Source organism: Perca flavescens, chromosome 4 (assembly GCF_004354835.1).
Source record: "Perca flavescens isolate YP-PL-M2 chromosome 4, PFLA_1.0, whole genome shotgun sequence".
Classification (NCBI taxonomy): domain Eukaryota; kingdom Metazoa; phylum Chordata; class Actinopteri; order Perciformes; family Percidae; genus Perca; species Perca flavescens.
The window spans coordinates 7,554,600-7,571,673 of NC_041334.1; the positions used below are offsets into that span (position 1 = coordinate 7,554,600).

General features: G+C 42.2%; 1 protein-coding gene across 1 annotated transcript in view; it reads left to right on the top strand.

The window, feature by feature from the left end:
• Positions 1-17,074, top strand: part of plxnb1b (plexin b1b) — a 184,043-nt gene that overhangs the window by 70,184 nt on the left and 96,785 nt on the right. Inside the window, 1 exon segment of the mRNA XM_028576526.1 lies at positions 93-163. The gene's annotated coding sequence lies outside the window, so the exon portion shown is untranslated.

Consider the following 17,074-nt stretch of genomic DNA (forward strand, 5'->3'; position numbering starts at 1 on the left):
TTGCAACTTCCGGTTCGTAACTCCGGAAAACGACTCGTAGATCGACTTTGGTGGTAAAAAAACACACAACATAACTGCTTGTCTTCTTCCAGGTTTGGACAAATCTTAAAGGGAGCCATGGAAAGATTAGAAATGGCAGGAAAAGAGCACTGAATTTTTACAGGTAGGGACTTTAAATTTCCCCCTTTTTCTTGCTAATGCTTGTGCAACAATTATACTGTAACAAGTCAAAGAAATGGTAGCCTTAACACATTTTTATTCTCATATTATCATTGTAAAAATGAATTTTCCCCAACCACATCTCACCACACTCAGCAGCTATTTAAAGTGTAAGCGGCTGCTCCCAATTACCTCCTCCCCATGCTAAACCAGAAGCTCAGGCCACGCAAACAGAGGCCTCCCTACTGGACTTTTATCTGTCTGTTTTCATATTTCCCTTCCCTCAGTCAGCCCTCCTCCCATGTGCTCTTACTGTTTCTGCCTTAGCCAAGGCTTATTGTGTTTTCCTCCAGCTGACCTTGGTTACATAAACTAAGGCCTGATCCCTCCTCCTCCCTGTCCCACTGCTTTGCCTGGCTCCTATCTGTGCGCTCCCACAAAGCCCAGTGTTTTGATTACATTGTGAAATTGGAGCCAGGACTATTTATTCCCAGGCTGGGGTTGCGCGTAGGAACTGGTTGGAGGATAAGCCAGAGAGGGGGAAGCCAGGAAGCTTCTGTGGTTGAATCAGGCGGATGGTGTTGGTGGGTGAACTGTTTTTGTCTTCTCATAACCTCTCTTTGTGGGCCATGCATCCAGCCAGCTGTTTCAAATGAGCAGAACGCCCAGGGTCGCATCTTCCTGTCAGCAGTTTCTGTGCATAACCCAAACCCCATCATTCAGCTTGGGTCATTACAGGGTGGCAGATTGGCTGAGTGCTTTGAGATACTTTCCAACTGTCCCATAGCTGGAGGACCGAGGCTCAGGCCCTTTTTGGGCATACACCCTTCTGAAGTGTCATTAAGACTGACACCAAATCCTCGCACCCTGAGCTTTATTGGCCATTATTAGCAGACTTGATGATAACAGTTGGCTGAATAATCATATTCACAATGGTGGCAAGGTGCCCACAGACTGCTAAACCAAATAAGTTTGGAATTGAATGGAATTGTCGGGTCTCTGTAAATTTAAATAATTTGGTCTAGACCTATTCCATCTAAAGTGTCTTGGAATACCTTTTGTTATATTTTGACACTATAAATAAAAATTAATTGAATAAGTTTGGTTCAGTTGTTTAACTCCTCTCCTCTATATTATATAGATAAACTACTGGTCAAACGTTTGTGGTCACTGGTGTTAAATTTCCATTCCACTCCATTACAGACAGAATACCAGCTGAGATCAGTTGCATTGTTTTTTTAATCAGGGCAGCAGTTTTTAGACTATATTATGTGCTTACATAATTGCAAATAATGTAAAGTCACGTTTTTGTTCTTTTTTTGTGTCAATGACGTCCTACACATCGTATGGCCAGAGATACTGCTTTACGGCAAGCTCTGAGTCACTTCCTTTTTTCTCTTGAGGCATCGACAACACAGCTGACAGGTTAGGCTCTTCCTGTCAATACACGTGCTAGAACGAGGTTTGCTAATGTGTTAAAAACCACGCCCAAATATTCACTCTGACATTCTGGTTCCGCTTCAGATGCCATCAAGCGGGATCTCTGGTCGTAATCAGTCCTTCACTGACCAATCAGCATTCACTAGCAGAATGCTAGCGTGTTATGGGCAACAACGACTCAACCTGTAAGAAATCGAAAGGTACCGTCAATGGCAATCGGGTGAAAGAGACTAATTTAGCCGTCTAGCTCCATAGATTCCCATTCATTTTGCACTCGCCCCAGTGGAACTCTGGTGGAACTGCAACTCCGTAGACCGGCTCTGGAGTTGCGTAACACTTAAGAGTAGAACAAACTGTTGAAACTGTAGCGTTCAGAACATTTGGAAATCTCTAAAATACGTTTACCTCATTATTTGATTTTTGGCCATGTCTAACATGAAAATCCAACATTATAACATTGTAGATATACAGAAAATACGGAAAATACGGAAAAGCATAATATGTCCACTTTAAAAAGTCTTACATTTTTTTAGTCTTGGTCTTAAATTTCATTCATAACGGTCTTTAAAAGGTCTTTTAAAAGTCTTAAGCTTAACTTGGTGAAACCCTGAACTAGGGATTTCACTGGCACACTTTTCTTGTTAGCAGAATTTCTGGACATAGACATATTTAGTTACTAAACAGAGGTTATCATAAGTCACATCAACGCCACATTAACTCAACAGAGCCTGTGATTTAAGTGCAAACACTTCAAACACTGGTTCTCCTGGGCCAAATTTTCACTTATCTGTTACTGTGTTACAGTTATAGCTATTAAATTGAATTAAATTTTTCTTTATAGTGTTGTATCATAACAGAAGTTATCTCAGGACACTTTACAGATAGAGTAGGTCTGACCACACTATAAATTAAAAAGACCCAACAATTCCTCCCAAGAGCCAAGCATTTAATGTGACAGTGGCGAGGAAAAACTTCTTTTAAAACAGGCAGAAACCTTAGACAGAACCGGGCTCTTGGTGGCGGCCATCTGCCGCTGCCGTTTGGGACACAGAGACTGATATACTAAAATATGATTTCATAATAATTATAGCAGTTGGCATGATGCTCAGTGGCAATTATTGTAACAATAAAGATAATAGAACTATGACTAGAAATAATAGTAGTAGCAGTGGCGGGCATCGAGTAGGACCACTGCAGCAGCTGCAAAAAACAATTCAGGTGCCACCACAATCCATAGCTGTGTTTGTTCAGTTTGCCTAAAGACACACATGCACCCTCCTCTTCTCTTTGTCACTTCCCTGTCTTTAACCAGTTCATACAAACACATACACAGTGTTCTCTTAACACACACACACACACACACACACACACACACACACACACACACACACACACCTCATTTGCTTTAACAGGTCATATATTGACCTTGTGTTAAATGCAAAACCTTTAAATATACAAGCCCTCATTCTTGCCTACACACACATTTTCATACTTGTGATTTTGAGTTAGGCTAGTTTGGGAATAGGGTGAAGTTAAGTCATGCCTGTTGCTCTCATCATTAGTGAATTACTGGTGAATGAAATCGTGACGCACAAAGACACACACAAACGTGAACACACATCGCTAAGGCCAACCGGAGATGAGCTGCCGAGCATAAACATTACAGGGAAATGATAAGCCAGGGTACGTGTGTGTGTGTGTGTGTGTGTGTGTGTGTGTGTGTGTGTGTGTGTGTGTGTGTGTGTGTGTGTGTGTGTGTGTGTGTGTGTGTGTGTGTGTGTGTGTGTGTGTGTGCGCGCGCCACTGAGGGTCTCATACTTAAAACTATTAGACTAGGTGTCATTTTAAAATATATATAATAGATTACTGTGTTAAGGAAAAGGGTGACTATAAGACTGAAACCAACTCTGATTTAGGAAAAGAATACACAAACCAGGGTGGGACTTGCAAATGGATCTTCTGTTTGGTTTCATCCAGGCATGATTCATTTTATTATTGGCAGTCTGGTAGCAGACCAGGGTTCATTATTGTAACTGTGCTGTTTCTGAGGCACAGGGCTGGTTCTCATTCAAAAGTTCTGTGTTCAGTGTTGTCTTAAAGGGCAACTTTCGATCTTTCAACCATGTTTTTGTGTCCCACCAGACTCCCTTTAAATAAACAGTAACAGCACATTTTGTAGGATTACATGCAGGCCAGTTCATGGCTGACGGTTCCAGCGTTCTGGCTCAGTACTGGACCAATTTCAAAGAGTTTTGTTCACATTAAAGGTGCAGTAAGTAAGCGTTATAAAACTTTGTCATATCTGCTAAAACCCCTATGTTTGAATAAAACTAAATGAAGCAGGTAATTTAAAAAAACTCTGGCTCCTCCGGCACCACCTACAGCCTGTAATGCGATTTTCAAAAATCCACAGCTCCCTGTTCAGATACACCAATCAAGGCCGGGGGAGGGGGTGTCTAACGGTGTGTCAATCACTGCTCATGCACACCCATTAATTCTCCCTTGTGGGGAGAGGGGATTAGGAGACCGTTTTGGGCTTTAGCAGAAATGGGAGAGGAACTGAGAAGTTGATGTTCAAATTTTTTGGCTAAGTGACCAATCCTACCTACATCACCGTTTAATGCATTGGAAAATAGTGTCTAGGGTGAAAAAAAAAAAATTTGCCTTTAACACGGACAACAGTACAAGAGTGAAATGAAAAATGAAGAAAGTAGGATTGAAATCTTTAAATATCTGAAACAGTCTGAGCAAGCATTGAGTACTAAGTGGATACTTTTTTTATTGTTAACAGTTTTTATTTTGTTTTAAAACAAAACACAAAACATACAGAACACATACTCATTGAAGAATCAAAAAACATCACGATACATACTTACTGATACATACCCCCATCCCTATTTTTTTTAACCTTCATTGTGTTTAAAACTTTCTTGTGGCGATAGAAGAAGAAAAGACTGTTGATCTGATCCCAAGGGGAAATCACACTTTTAAACTAATGTAACCACAAACAGGACCTTATGCATGCATTAAGCGGAGAGATGCCAGAATAAGGGGGCTGCCATTAAAGGTGTCCCGAGCAGTTGGGGGGTTGGTGCCTTGCTCAACGGCACCTTAGCAGTGCCCAGAAGGTAAACTGGGAAAGAGGCAGTGATGTTTCCCGTTTACTGTACCGGACATCTTAAAATGGAGTGACGAGTCTGATCACTGTTTACGTGATTATCCATCGCAGGGTGAAGTTGGATTTCTCCAAAAGTTGAATCGGTCTCAACTTTTTGCTGCAGGCATTAAAAAAAATGGAAAGACCTGCGTTATTGCCAGACTGTCTGATGACCGACACAGTGTGTGTGAATGCATGCTCAGCCGGCTAGTGGCTCACTAGAGCATTGGCATTATGCACAGCCGTAGCATGTTTGCCTTTATCAAATTGCCTGAAAAAGACACCAGGCTGCTGCAGTATAACAATACAGACCTCTACACACACAAGGCTGCTTTCTTGTAACTCAATATTTCTCCGTTCTTGGCTGAGCTGGACGACATAGCATAATATACATAAATTAGCCAGCAGCTAGTGAAAATTTTGCTAGCGGCTTAATACTGACAAAACACCACAGTGAATCACAGCCTGAATGCACGTTTAAAATAAAGAGAAAAAAAAGAAAAGAATATTTGAATCTCTTAAATAAACATTATGTATACGCACATAGCTGCCTCCTCAAAACATAACTACATTGTGGGGCTAGAGATGCCATGTGGTGACCACAGGACTGTGGTTTCTCAGTTTGGGAATGGCTTTCAGGCTGCACCAAGAGTATCTCTCAGAACCATTGATCTGGCCTGCTCAGACCTCAGCAGGGAGGGATGGATAGGGGTCTGCAGATTAATGTGTTTTTAAACGTATCCGACATCTTAGTTAACATTAGGGGGTTTCATAAAGAACCTGGGGAGATACCAAATAAACCTGCTTAAATGAGCCCATACTGCGTCCACAGATTAACTTAAGTCACAGGCTTCATCAGGGGACTCTGCATAACTGCTTGGTATGTTTGGCCAAATGAAACCGACACAATAAAGTGGAAAAGTCCTCTCACACTGATGTTAAATGCTGCTGCTAGCAAATGTCAGTTTACTGTCAGTGTCAGTGTTACTCAAAGCAAGGTGAGACTTGCTGATGATGATGGCCCATGTCTCATTCCAGTGCAAGTCTCCTCCTTTCCTTTTTTTTTCCTGTTGTGAAGAGGGTGTTGGAAGAGGCTTTCTTTGCTTTTGCTAAGATCCTGAAGCATGGTGGAAGTGATTTTATATATTTTCATCATCCATCCACCTTATTAATTGCTTTGCTCAGTTTGTTTTGGAAGATCAGAATGCAGCAGAGGTTGACATTGTTCTCTGTAATTATGGAAATGTTCTATTATTTGTTAAAATTATTTCTAGTAAAATTCTTCCTCAAAACCTTTTTTAAATAACCTGAAAAGATAATTTAATCTGCATTATGTCCATTTAAGCCAAGTCACATCTTGTAAAATGGTGCTGCTAGTTGCAACATCAGTGGTCCTCTCTCTACTTTGTGGATTAATGAAGGCTGCTTGTCAGGCTCCTAGTGGAAATGTTTCAGCAGTGGACATTGCAGGGTGTGGTGTGACTATTGCAAACTGCTCGGTAGCCACATAGAAAAGTGGTGCTGCGACCCAGACCACTTCCTACGGAGATTCTTTTTCCATACACATGTGCTGGCTTGGCTCAACTCCGTTTGAGTCTAAGGCTCTATAGGTAGCTCTGTGTGTATTTTAAAACATTAGTATTTTGAAAGTATTCTCATCTCATGTCATAAACCACTGAGAGGGAATCTTGTGTTTTGGATATTATCATACCGTCAGTGATTTCTCTGTGTTTTTGTTTCGGCGCTCTGCATAGATCTCACCCCTGCCCGCCTGCTCTTATCCCCAGTTCTCTGGAGCTCTGTGCGCCATGGTTGCGCTGCAGGCTGATCCATGGCTGGAGTGGTCAAAGGAATGATTGAGAACACGTTTAATTTCCTATACATTCTTAACAATTAAAAAACCTGAGGCGCCGGGGTAGCTCACCTGATAGAGCATGCCTCCCATGTACAGAGGCTCAGTCCTCTGTGCCGCGCCCGTGGGTTCAAATCCGACCTGCGGCCATTTGCTGCATGTCATTCCTCCTCTCTCTCCCCTTTCATACCTAAACTTTCCTATCCAATAAAGGCCTAAGATGCCCCAAAAATAATCTAAAAAACAAAACAAAAAAACATGATTTAGTTATGTAAAAGGTTTTTTTATGAAGCAGCAAGGAATCACCAATCAGGAATTGTTGGTCTTCATTAGCAGTGACAGTAACACTTTGCTTGATGGTATCTACATAAGAGTGACATGACACAATCATGAGACATGAACCCTAACCCTAACCATGCATAGTCACTTACAACAAGCAGTGAAATTAATTTCTGACTCCACGCCAACTGTGCTATCACATAACTAATAGCATAATAAGTTAAGTTATAGAATTAAAGTTAAGTTTAAAACATGAATAAATAAGAAGCTAGAGATAACGGGGCCCCGTTGATGTTGAGGTGGGTATAGGAGTGCTGACCCCTCCTGAAATCCACCACAAGCTCCTTTGTTTTGCTTATGTTAAGCATGGAGGCAGTTAGTCTGGCACCATGATGCCAGACTCTCTACCTCCTCCCTGTAGGCTGTCTCATTATTGTTGGAGATGGACCCCAGCACTACTGTATCATCCGCAAATTTTATGATGGAGTTGGAGCTGTGCATGGCTGCACAGTCATACGTGTACAGCAGTGGGCTAAGCACACACACATCTCATTTAGGGAGATGGAGCTGGAGATGTGTTCACCGATTTTCACAGCCTGGGATCTGCCTGTGAGGAAGTCCGAGATCAATGCACATGGACCACTCGTCAGACCCAAGTCACCCAGCTTGTAAAACAGTCTCGAAGGGGATATTGTATTAAAAGCTGAGCTGTAGTCAATGAACAGCAGTCTCATGTAGTTCCCATTCCTCTTGCAACATGGCTGAGGGTGGAGTGCAACACAGAGGGCGTTTCTCAATACCAAGAATGCAAAGTACGGACTTGTGTTCTTGGGGAGAACGTTCTTGCTGGTTGTTCTTGGAAGAATAAACTCGCAAGTTCACAAGCACAGAAAACGCTGTTAACAGTTTGAGACGATGCGTTCTTCCTGTTATTGCTCAACACCCCCAGCACCGAGGCTACCTGCAAGGCTCCAAAATAACAGCTAGATATAAAAACCACAACAATATAACCACTTTGTATTAAAACAATCTCCGGACAAGAAAACCTCATAATGCTACAACTATTGCAATAATATTGAAAAATAAAACTAATTTAGCTTTAATTTTATTGTTTATGGTTTAGCTCAAACACCATTTACTTATTCAAAAGAGTGGAACGCAATCCCTATTATTAGTGTATAAGTTTAAGTCAGTTTAAATTATAAAAATATATAGGCATATGCACTGGTGTGTCCTATGTGTTTCTTTTAGTATTATGTGGAATTATCATTTCTATATTATTGTAGTGCACTGTATATGCCCAGGGAGATGGAAATTAGAAATTCAAATTATAAAGGTTGGTGTCTCCCCTTTAATCTACATAGCATGTCATAGCATGTTACCACTTTATGTACAACTGTTCATTTATCATACAGACTGAAACTTAACTTCTAATAAAATCAGAAAACAAATACACCAAAAATATGAATATAATGCCTATGGCATAATTTAAACAAGTCTCCCGAATAGAAACTGGTATATCTCATAGACGTGTGTGTGTGTGTGTGTGTGTGTGTGTGTGTGTGTGTGTGTGTGTGTGTGTGTGTGTGTGTGTGTGTGTGTGTGTGTGTGTGTGTGTGTGTGTGTGTGTGTGTGTGTGTGTGTGTGTGTGTGTGTGTGTGTGTGTGTGTGTGCGCGCGCGCGCGCGGTGTGTGTGTGCGCGCGCGGTGTGCGCTTGTTGAGTTTATGGAGCTCCGAAAACTTTGCCGCAAATTGTCAATTCGGCAAAGATTTTCCCAAGACTGCCTATATTCGAAATCTAAACCTTTCATTTCTCGCCTAAAATGTTCTCAGAACTGAATTTAGTGATGAATAAGATGGCAAAAATTGTTAAAATTGTCCCGTTTTTGGGCTGTATATGTACTGGAAATCCAACAATCATTGAATGCCGAAATTAATGTTGGGATACAGGTGCTGCGAAGTTAATACAAGTTACCAACCGATGTATCCTCGGTAAATGGGCGTGTCAAGAATATCTCTGGGAATTTTAACTGTTCTTGGCGAAATGGGAACGTGTGTAATTGGGACAGTACTTTGGCAGCACGAGATGACGTTTCACAGGGACACAAGAACACAAGTCAATAGAAGAACACATATTGGGAAAAGCCCTGAGACTTTTAAAAACCTCTTTCTCTCTGGTCTCCAGCACAAGCATGAGTTGAGTGAACATGAGTTGAGAACATTTGAGAGGGGAAAAGGGGGCTTGCTGGGTCGGGCGCACTTTGACCGTACTCCAGAGAAGGCCTAACTCGGGCAAGGCTCTGTGCGCTAAAACTTAGGCTGTAAAGGAAACGTTAATCAGTGCGGCATGGTATGGCTCGGCTCTGCCAAAAGTGCCACTGGAAAAAAAAACAATACCATTCATCATTCATTTAGTTCAGAAAAAAAGTTGACCCTTTGCCTTGAGTTAGAAACTGAAACTTTACAATGATGTTCCAAACAGACAATGGGCCCTATCTTGCACTCAGCGCAATTGCCTTTGTACACCGACACATGTATCATTCCTATTTTGCACCCGACGCACAGCGGACTTTTCCCTCCACAGACGCACGTCGGTAAAATAGGGAACGTGTTTGCGCTCCCGGGGGTGGTTCAGCGAAAAGAGGAGGTGTGTTCCGGCGTTACTTGGTGCTATTTTGCAGTTTCAGAAAACATTTCTGCCACTGACCAGGAAAAACCTGGTCTAAAGTCAGTGGCGCTAGTCTAAAGTCAGTAGCGCGTTATTCAGATGCTATTTTAGGGGTGCATACTTGGCCATAATGTAGCGTGTGCACAATGCGCGTACACTTCTCTCGTCTAAACGGACACAGCAGTTCCCATTTTTGCAAACCATACATAATTACAAAGGAAAATATTACTGAAAATGCACTTCAGTTGTTTGGATAGGTCAAGAGGCACTTTACAGTACAGTCCTCAAAAAGTCGCAGCATTCTTTGTGGCTTGTTGTGTTTTACACAACATTTCCATGAATCATGGATGTGTTGATGACATAAATGAGGAAATATTAGAGGACTTAAGGAGACGTGATGTTGAACTACGGCGGGATCTGGTCCGGGATGGGGGAGGGGCAGGAGGAAGGGGCACAACAGGAGCAGGTGGTGCGTTTGGAGGCCCACGCTCCATGGCTGCAGCAATCCTCTCCAGACTTGAGGAGATGCGCCCGAGGGGCCGCAGCAACATCGCCACCCGGCCAAGATGGGCATTTATTACTTTGCCGCATCTCAGACAGCTCCCGCTGGCGTGCGCCAGGCAAATCCGCCGTCATAATAGCAATCCGCCTGCTCTTAAAGGGAATGTGAGATGACGCTCTGATTGGTTTATTGCACGTTACGCCCAAGCCACACCTAGCCATTTAAGATTTGCGTCGGGCGCAAGAGTAATTTATCCCGCCGGTATAATAGCAACAGCGCCCAAGATCCGCCCACAAAGCTACTTGCGTTTTGCGTTTCATACTTGCGTTTCAGATCGTTTCAATATGTTGCTCTCTATGGTCCGTATGATGGAAGAGATCATGGTATATGAAAAGTATGGGGGATTAATAAATGGGACAGTCTGGTTAGCCCTTGAGGAGGTAAAAGCAAACCCAGCAAATTGCAGTGTTTCCCTCCAGATGTGACCATGTGGGATGTGATGACATTTGTAATCGGTACTTAAGTAAGTTTAAGTCTATAAGTAGTGCATCAATTAGTGTGCTGTTGTGGGTCTGCCAGAAGGATGTGGTCATCCCAGAAAGTGGCTGCTAATCATAAATCCATTCCCAGGAGGACTGTAAATCACTCGCAGGCCATTTGTTCCCTGGGACTCAATGTTCCTGATGACAAAGAGTCAGACTCCAGCTTGTCAGACACACATTACTAGAGCAGGTATGTTGTAAAGAAGCTCACTGAGTCCTTGTCTGATGCCCTCTTTGTTTTAGTTTATTTTTCCATTCAGGTAAACCTAACTATTGAGTATTTTTCTTTTGTGTCCTTTGTTTGTCTGATGGTACATGAGACGCACAGTAAACAAACAAGTTGATGTAATACTAAGTGCAATCAACCCCACCCATCTCCACACCCTCAGCGAGACAAGGTGACTTTCCTGGAGCGAGGCAGCTGGAGTGCTTGCAGCAAGCAGAACAATATAATCGTATCAAGTCATTTAGTCGTCCTCTCATTCTCTTTTTTTTTTTTTTTTTTTTTTTGGTCTGCATTATCACATGACTTTCACGAACGAGACAGAGGAATGAAGAGCAGGGGCCACTAACCCATTTCACTGATTGCATCCTCTCTTTTTTTTTTTTTTTTTTTTTATGTAAAGTCACCTACATTCATCTTGGGTTTCCCGGACAAGCAGAGCAGGGTGCAGAATTTCAATCCCTACCTGACCAATTTTCATAAAATTTAGTCACTCACTCTGGCTTTTCAGCAGCCTGAAGCTTTTTTCAATTTAGTTCCATATTCCTCTTTCTAATGCCCCCTCCTTGAAGATGCTCCAGACCATAAGAATATTAGACCCAAGCAGGGTTGTAATTCTGTGTTGTCAAAACTGGGGGAGGCTGTGAAAAAGGTGAAAAAAGTAGGTCATCCACAGGGTTCCCTTTCATATTGTGCTTGACTTTGAAAGGAAAATGCTGAAACAAGGATGTTTGGAGTGGAAGATATTTAGTCTTTGTTGATATCTTCAACACCCCCCAACTACAAATAAGTTTTACTTAAGTCTTTGTGATCCACTACCCAAATTTGTCCAAACCCTGAGAAAAAAGAAGACAACAAAAACAACAAAAAAACACTTGTGCATGAAATATGACTACATTTTAGATTCAGGTATTCTAAGTTAGGCCGTGGCGTGGTTTTTTCCAGACTGATCTCACAAAGTGGCGTATGTATGACACGCCAATTTGTATGCCATTATTGGCGTGTTATTAAGACACATACTTTCTTTTTACCGTGTTTATCAACGCCGTTTGGCCTCCATTGACTCAAGCCTGGGACACACAGGGCCGAAAATTGGCCATTGGACAGTCTGGCAAGGTCAGTGACTTGAATCTGTTCGGTGTGTCCCGTGCCGTCGTCCGTCTGAGGGGCTGTGGGCGTTCATTTTGGCCGACCTGACATGTTCAGTCGGCGGCAGGGCAGTCGGGACTCACCCGGAAGTGGCGAGCAGAATGAGCGTGACTAGAGTCTCTCAAAATCTGACAAAAATCTTTTAAACTGACCTTTGTTGAGCTGAAATTTCAGTGAACTATTTTAGTACAATATGAGATCTTATTCTCAACGGCCGCTATGACAGTCTGGCTTTGAATTTCCAATTAGAGTAACAATATAACAATAGACAATATAGAGTATCGCCGCCTGCTGCTATGGAGACGTATTACGTTTCTCAAGTCGGTGTCGCCTCAGTGTGTTCCGGGGCAGTTTTCTGGACCTCTCACTTTTCTGGATTTTTCCTAAACCAAACCCGTGTGTCATGTTTCCTAAATCCAACCCTGTTCTTCTTTTCCTAATCCCAACCTGCACGTGACGTTTCCTAAACCCAACTGTAGCCTTGCGATAACACGTAGCCTCGCAATAACGCGCCACGTGGCTTTAGAAAGTGCCATGCAGCGTGTATGTTTACGCTGTGACGTTGCAGACTGCCGTCATTGGGCGTAAATCTGATCTAACAATAAACATAAAATTTCTGAAGAGCAAATTTTGAAGGGGACACAAATAATACAGCCACAATTATACTCCTAGAGGAAAGCCTTAATACTATCATTAGTGTAGCATGGAGACTGTATCATTATGCTTCTTTTCAGCGTTTCTCTTGATTCAATGAAAAAGCTGGCTAAATTGACCAAAATATTCTTCTTGAACATGTATTTATTTTTAAGTTGTTTACAATCGAGCCACAAAAATACCTTAAAACATAATGACTTATTTTGAAAAAGTGTCCCCATATAAAAGAAATACAATACTTTTGTACACTTGTTAAATTAGCTGATCATGATGTAAATTAGTGAGCCACTGGTAAAGCTCATCTGCTAACCCTGACAGCCACACGCCTCCAAAAATATGAACTAAGCTCAACACACTTACCTGAGACACTCCACCTGACTGTCCCTGGTCTCCCTGTCCCTCAGTTCTTTCTGTCTCCTGCGCCTGTGACATAGTGACTTTAGTATTTCCATAAGCACCCATTCTTATAAAGATGTTACCAACGTGTCTTGATATGAGGACTTATTGTACTTACTTGGTGTTTTGGTGTAGGCCTACTGAAAAAGGATCTTATGTCTGTTTTTCTTTTCTCTGTCATTTTATCTGGACAACAACACAAATGTTTAATGTCAGCTGTGTGAATATAAGTTAGGTTCATAGGATCACCACGCGGTCATATTATAATTATAAAATTATCTTGCATCCTCCACATAAATATTAGGTTTCGTCTGGGACAGAAGATATATATTTAACTGCAGCTAACCTACTGATCAGCCACTTCAAACACAACTCTACACACAATGTTAGGCTTATCGCCGTGGTAACGTTAGTTGTAGTGGTTGCATTTCTATCCAACAAGCAATTAAACAAGCTAGGTAACGTTACATTATATTACACTAACATAGCAAACTTTTTTGACATGACTAATTCATTAATTACTCAGCATAATTTCTATTTAAGAAAAGAAGAACTTTATCCGATTGATGTTGGTTTTTTGCTATTCAAATGTATTAAAATGAGAGGATACCATTTTCTGCTCTGCTGTGGCTTTGTTGTTTGGTTTTGATTATTTGCCTGTTTGTTGCTGAGGTTTTGGCTTAGCAGCTGTGTGAAATTGCTTTTCCATCTGTTACAATATTTTAAATTGTTCATATTAAGAACATTAAAGGTTCATTAGATTTCCACAATATGTGATGAAGTCTTCCCAGACATGTCTTTAACCATGGCAAGTGTCTCTTATTTTTCTCTCCTTCTCAATAATTCCCATCTTCCACCTTGTCCCGTACCCTGACCTCTCTCTCATTTAACCAGCCATCCTCTGCCTCTGTTCTCCCTTCCCCCTCCATCAATCCAAGACAGACTAAATTAATATACAGACTGAGAAAGAGCAAAGACGCAGAGAAACAGAAAGGTAAATTGGAGAGACAAAGAGGGGCAGCACAGGGGATGGCGATGAGGAAATGGATGGAGCAAGTGTGTGTGAGTGAGTGAGTGATGGAGAAATAATGGATTGAAAGAGACAATGGACAGATTATGGATGGAGGCTAGATGATACCCAAAGGGGTGCAGTTAAACACACATGACGCTGGTCAATGAGAGTAGGCCTTTCTCACCGTTACACACACACACACACACACACACACACACACACACACACACACACACACACACACACACACACACACACACACACACACACACACACACACACAGACCGAAAGGGATGAAAGGACAATACACACCCCACCTCACACATTTACACTGTGACCCCATCATTGGAGGGTGAGGTAGCTGACAAATTGAAACCCATCCTCACTGTTTCCCTTTGCTTTAAGCTACCAACCAATAAAGCGTTGAACAGAGAAACACAAGCATGTAAAAGCTCTCTAGACTGGCCAAAATGACCAGGGAGAGATGTAGACAAAACCATTATTTTTAAGGCTGTCTTATGCTTTGTGTCGAATTGACGGCGTACCCCCGCAGACCCCTCTGCGTCTACGCCGGACCCTACGCTGTAGCCTGATGTGCACCTCTTGAGAAATGCAAATACACGTCGCAGGTTTGGTAGCGTTGCATTTCCCCTGTCTCAATTCTTGGTTCTCCTTCTCCATAAACAACATGAAATCAAGGAGAGGGTTAACGTTTCCTGCTAAAGATTACCCACCTTCCCTCACTATGACTCTAAAGTCTGTACTTGCTCTGAAACTAATCACAGTCACTCTCTGACTTCTCCCTCGCTCTACCACACACTCCCCACACACACGCACACACACATGCCGGCTCGACGCACACTCTGGCGCACAAGTATAAACATCAGGCCACTTACGTAGGCTACAGCGAAAGCTCTGTGTGGAGCCTCCGCAGAACCATAAAACAGCCTTTAGAAAACGCTATTAGGTTGTTTCCAGGGCCCGGTTCGTTCTGCTCTAGTCACGCCATGACACGACATGCATCTCCACTACGGCCTCACAACAGGGAAGGCAAATGTGGCTCTCTGAATATTTCAGGCGAGGAATCCCCCACACATGATCATGAGCAAGGCAGGCAACCCTTTTTACTGCTCCACCATATTGTAATGGAAAAATCAGTCAAGTTGTGCCAGTTGGTGGCTCTTCATGGTTCTTCTGAGCTTTGCTCAGCGTTTCTACCCTGGAACCACCCTATATGTGCAGCGCTGGCTTCAAGGAGGACCACGAATGGAAATCGCAGGATCGCTCTATCCCAGTATTTTGCCCACAACTACAATGGTGTCAGCATACAAGGAATTGTGTAATGCACACTCTACACAATTATGATATTGATATTAGGGTAGGGTTGGGTGTCTTTTAAAACGGTGCCGGTGCCTGAACTGAAATATATTTATTTATATTTAAAAAGGAGCACAAAATGACAGTCAGCGACATTGAAGAACGGCTTGCTTATTGCTAAGGCCACAGGGTCAAAATTAAATGATTTATTAAAAATGTAATAACAATAACTTATTTTATTTGATTGATTTTTATTTGACCACTTAAATATAAAATATGAAACGGTACTCTGTGTCATACATGTGGCAGCAGGTCACTCACACATCAATCATTCATCATACATTAACAAATTCATCCATGTTATACAAAAAACAACAACAATACAAATAGGTATTGACTATGATTGCCACCTAAGCCATACTTTCAAACCTTGTTTAAAACTGCCTATTCCAGGTAACCTGTTCTAAAGGCTAGTTTCAGCATAAAGAAAAGACTGTTTACCCAGATTAGTCTTAGCTCTGGGGGGTACAACATCTGTTGAGCTACCCCTAGTGGAGTACCTGTAAACTTCATTTACTCTATTAAAATAATAAAAATATTTGGGAACATCTCCATAAACAATTTTATGTACCATACACAGCTGCAACTGAGATACTCGATCCTCAACTTTCAACCATCCCACCCTTTCAGAGTGGGAAGATTCCAGATGAGTTCTTATGGGGAGGTCTAAAATAAGCCTTATTAATTTATTTTGAGACATCTGAAGCCTATGTTTCAGGTTACCTGTGACACCATTGTACCATGAGCCACACGCATAATCAAAATAAGGCTGAAATAAAGCTCCTGCCAGAATTAGCTTTGTTTTTTTCATCCAAAAACCTTGATATTCTGGCCATAAAGCGGACTCTCTGATTTATTTTGGTGATTACCTAATCCAGATAAGTGGCAATCTAACATACATCCAAGGTAACTGATTGATTCCTTGGCAGTAATTACAGTATCTCCAACTAGGACCTTACAACATGAGGCTTTCTTTAACTTTATCTTTGTTCCAAACAATATAGATTCAGTTTTCCCTAAACAAAGTGATAATCTGTTATCAGCCATCCACATGCTAACATTTAGAAGTTCTGCGCTAAGGCCGCTGGCAACGAGTCGCGAGTCAACGCGAGCAGTCAACACGAGCAAGCAATGTGAGCGATGTGCTCCTTTTCATAGTCTACACTGCGAACGCAAGCATCACGGGCGAGCGTGAAAAGCAATACACCGCTCACGCAACAGGGGGTAGCAGAGTCGAGTTGTTTGATGTCGCACATCAAAATAGTGCTTTGTTCCTGTGGGAGATTTTGTAGAAAATGGCACAGGTAATTACAAAAAGTGGTGTGTATGTCGATCCTCTCGCTTTCCCTCACCCTCTCTATCTCACTCTCTCTCTATTGCCGTATTTCCTGCAGTCTATCGAGGAGGTTACTCTCACATGGATCCATAATCAGCCTGACACTTTTACGCTTCCTTTTGCCACCACGGGAGGCTGATTATGTCGGGGTGGTTGGGGGATGAGATGGTGGGGTAACTGCAGAAACGGTCGAAGCCACTAGTGTTGGGGTGGTGGGAGGGTCAGATAGAAGTGGGGGAAACTGGGATATGGATGAGGCGGGGTTGGGGGTAGATGATCTCCCTGCACAATAATGCTTTCCTCCGCCATCATCATAATTTTTCCTCT